The following is a 4,182-nucleotide window of genomic DNA, read 5'->3' as shown; positions in this document are numbered from 1 at the left end:
CCCTTCCCTTTTTTCTCTTCCTCGTCCTGCCATTTACCCTTTTCCCATTGTCTTCCCCCTCAGTTTTTCCATTATTTCTTTTTACTTAAAATGTTCCTGTGAGTTTTAGTGTGCTTTTCATTTTCCTGTATTTTTCCTTTTCCTTTCATTCAATTTCTTTCTTTCTTTTCCACCTCCTTTCCTTTGAAGTTGCGCTTGAACCTACTAGTTGGCATTTGTCTGAAACATGTGATGGTACACAACCTACTCAAAACAAATCAGTGCCAGTTTAACGCCGCTGTTGGCTCAGCATTATTTACTAAAGATCAACATTGTCTTGAAGGTTTCCCAGCTGTCACGTCAGACTTGTAGATTTCATAAGCTGTGATTCTATGTGCAGTCAGTCTGCCTACCACTTTTTTTTCCCCCTCTCTCATTCTTTCACTATCAATCTCTCCATCTCTTTCAATTAAAAGTGAGCTCACAGATCCCTCACTGATCTACATCACAACAGACACTAATACAAACATGTTATGTATTCAATATCAGCATGCTGCATTTCCCTAGAGCCTTAATGGACACAGGCTACTGAAGAGTGTTTGTTAGACTCAAGCTTACATTTTAGAGTCTATTTGTGTACAAAAGGTTCTATTTTTGCATGATTTCGCTCTGACAAGAGAGAAAATATGACTCATATATGGTCACCTATTAATCTAGAGATGAATTCCCACTCTGAAGTATGTGTGCGTCTTGCAGTAATACCCTGGTGTATTTGCTCACTTGCTGGGTGGGAGTGAATCCAGACAGAGATTGGATTTCTTTTCCTCTGTTGGATTCACCTTGGGAGCCTCACACAGAAACATCACTGGGAGGATATAAAAGCTCTCATTGGGTCGTGAAGTTGTGATGTCAGGGCAGATAATCTGCAGAGAGCTGGAGCCAGATGCAGAGAGACTGATAATAGAGTTAGAGGAGTGACACAGCAGTGCTCACTTATTGTGATCAAGGAAATCTGTCTTTCTTTCTTTCTTTCTTTCTTTCTTTCTTTCTTTCATGTTTATTTTTCTTGCTTTTAATATCTTTGTTTATTTTGTCTGTATCTTCCATGGACCTTTCTCAGCAGGGGAAGTCGTCATAGTTGGGTAATCTTCTGTAGCAGTGAATGGGGGATTACATCCTTTTTTTGTATTCACATTTGCTCAAATAGCAAAATAAAAACTCAACAATTGTGTTTTCACAGCTTTCAAAAAAAAAAAAAAAGGAAAAAATAGAGACCGACTGACAACAGTCAAAAAGAGAATGATGTCAAATTTACTGTCACTCCTAGATGTTGTGGTAGAAACACCTGTTCTTTTTTTTCTTCTTACATTTGTATTGTTTGTTTGTTCATTTCTTACTACTTTGGATCTTTCCTTTGTTCAGTCTTCCATTTGTTTTCTCATTCACTTCCATTTGTTTTTCTCATTAACTTTCGCTTTTAATTTGTTTGCTTATTTGTGTGTGTGTGTGTGTGTGTGTGTGTGTGTGTGTGTGTGTGTGTGTGTTTTAGTTAATTGTCATTTATTCTTTCTGTCTTTTAATTCTGTTTTTTGCTCATTTTATTTGTTTTTCTTTTATTTACTTGTTTTTCCTTTTTTGTTTTTGTTTATTTATTCTCTTCATTTTGTCTGTCTTGTGCTTGCTCTTTCTTTTGAGTTCTTTCATTCTGTCTCTTTGTATGTGTTTTTTTCTCTGTAATTAATTTGCTCATTCCGTCTGTCTTTTGTTCTTTAATCTTTCAGTTGTTTATTTCTTTTTTTATCACTCATTTTCACATTTTCTCCATGGCATTTCTTAGGCTTCCTGGCAGATCGTACCTAAGAAAGTCTGGATATGTCGTTCTGTTCATAACAATACAAAAAAAAAAAAAAACATTTAGCCATTTGTTTGTTTGTTTTACTGCTGCCAAAAGCTTATTTCGCTTTCACAGTCCTTGCTTCCAATAGTAAAAGAAGTCCAAATTCTGATTCCATCCATGTCTTTCTCTCTTCTCTTTTCAGAGCCAGTAACATGCAACTCAAAAAATTTCATCTGTGCCAACGGAGAGTGCATCTCCTCTCGCTTCCGCTGCGACGGCGACTTCGACTGCACCGATAACTCTGACGAGGTTTCAAGCACCACATTCATCAATTGTTAAACATCATTCATCTGGATCCTGATAGAGTTCTGATATCCTGTACGTGTGCTTTCAGAGAGGCTGTGAGAGCCACTGCTCCGAGGATCAGTTCCAGTGCCTGAATCATCTCTGTATCTCAGTCAAATGGCTCTGTGATGGACAGGAAGACTGCAAAACCGGGGAAGATGAGGCCAACTGCAGCCCTGCCAACACTGCCATGACAGGTTAGCTGCTTTCACACGCTCTTTAAATAATGCAAACGGATCCAGAACCGATCAAAGCTGTTCCCAGACAGCTAGCTTGGCACTCCTATAATCACATGTCACCGAGCGGACACCTTTTATCCAAAGGGAATCATAGGCCTGTGACTACACAATGGTGACTGGAGATCTCTGCACAGCCTCAAACCCTGCGACACTGCCTTCATTTATAACCGCTAAGCTACTTTCGCTTAAAACTGACAGCAAAATGACCCTACATTTGTCATCTTCTGCATTTAAATGTCACCTAAGGAGTTTCATTGCAGGGAACGGCTTGTTCCTCCCTCAGCACCAGACTCCTTAGAGTCTAAAACTACTGCTTAAGTACACTTGGTGTAAGTGTAGTACACCTGCAAACACTCCGGCCCAATTTATGTTTTAAAAGAGGTTGCTATAAAGAAGCATGTCGTCTTTTGTGGCAAGTATTTACGTGCACCCAGAACACCTACCTGTAATGCTTTCACTGCATTTATATAAGGAGGCAAAATATCATCCTCTCATCTCCCTTTTCATCTATTCCTGAGGAACATATGGCAAATCCACTTACTCATGATGGATTTTCAATATTCACTTCATCTGTGATGTCAATAGCAAGCTACGTTCCTCCCCAGAGCTTTGAAGTCAAAATGAGTAGTTTTTTTTTTTTCAATTTAAGTCAGTATCTATATATTTGTTTATTAAATAAAAATGGAATATATATATATATATATATTCCATTTTTATTTAATGGGGGGGGTTTATGCATCCCTGCCTCTGCTGAATTATTTTTATTCCCGGTGGGGATAAAAACATCCCGCAATCTCGCTTCGAGGTCCCGATCTTACTCAAATGATTCACGATACGCGCTTTGAAGTCCCGAATCAAATGATTTGCGATACGCGATCCGATTGGAGCGCTTCGAAACTCAATGGTTTAACTGATTTAGAGTTTCAAAAAGCTCCGTTGATACTGTGTTCTTTGCTCGCTTTCTCTATATAATTTATTCTTTGCTTGAATAACCGTGGAAATGAAATCATTACAATTAATAGGCCTAACTTACAATGTTTTAATAGTTTGTGATCACGTTAAATACAGTTCCCGTAGTATTAAAAACATTTCATGACATGACACCCATTATATGGTACTTGCCTAAAAAGACGGGTTTATGATGTGCATTATTAACAGATTACACTAGCATTAGATTACGTAGGCTACAGCCTTACGTAGTAAAGAAATAAATCAACAGTTTGAGGCTGTCTACACTGGGCGTGACAAAGCGATCATTGCAAATCATTTTGTGTCAGTACTAGAGGTGTGCGATATTGACAAAAAAATATCATCTCAATATTTTCTGGGATTTTATCGATAAAGATAATTAGATGATATTTTTCTGAGTGTGTTATTGTGCTGATATCGTAAGGACTACCGTGGACAGATGACTCCTAAAGTTTTTGATATTCTTCATATTCTGTGTGTTGATCAGTTCACAGCAGTGAGAGAAATTAATCTTTTCCAATAAGTTTAAATTGATTTTTACCTTTTATAAAGCCATTTTTTCTAAAAGTGTGCATCATCTTTTGAGTCAAATCCTTACATTTAATCAGTCAATTATAATAATAATAAATTTAGGCTGTTACTAAACAAATAAAATCAGTATCAATAAAATTAATCTTTGCAGAAGTTGCATATGAAGTGGCATTTAGATATTTACACGTTAATGCAGCTTAGAGAGGGACATGGAATGCTTTAACCTGCAGTTACAAATGCATAAATAATGTTTTGATATTTTAAACATGAAATGTTGAGTAC

General features: G+C 37.2%; 1 pseudogene; it reads left to right on the top strand.

The window, feature by feature from the left end:
• Positions 1–4,182, top strand: part of LOC107665510 (low-density lipoprotein receptor-related protein 1B-like) — a 312,996-nt pseudogene that overhangs the window by 261,304 nt on the left and 47,510 nt on the right.

This window comes from Sinocyclocheilus anshuiensis, unplaced genomic scaffold, assembly GCF_001515605.1.
Source record: "Sinocyclocheilus anshuiensis isolate Anshui unplaced genomic scaffold, SAMN03320099.WGS_v1.1 scaffold543, whole genome shotgun sequence".
Classification (NCBI taxonomy): Eukaryota; Metazoa; Chordata; class Actinopteri; order Cypriniformes; family Cyprinidae; genus Sinocyclocheilus; species Sinocyclocheilus anshuiensis.
This window is presented reverse-complemented; position numbering and strand designations above follow the sequence as displayed.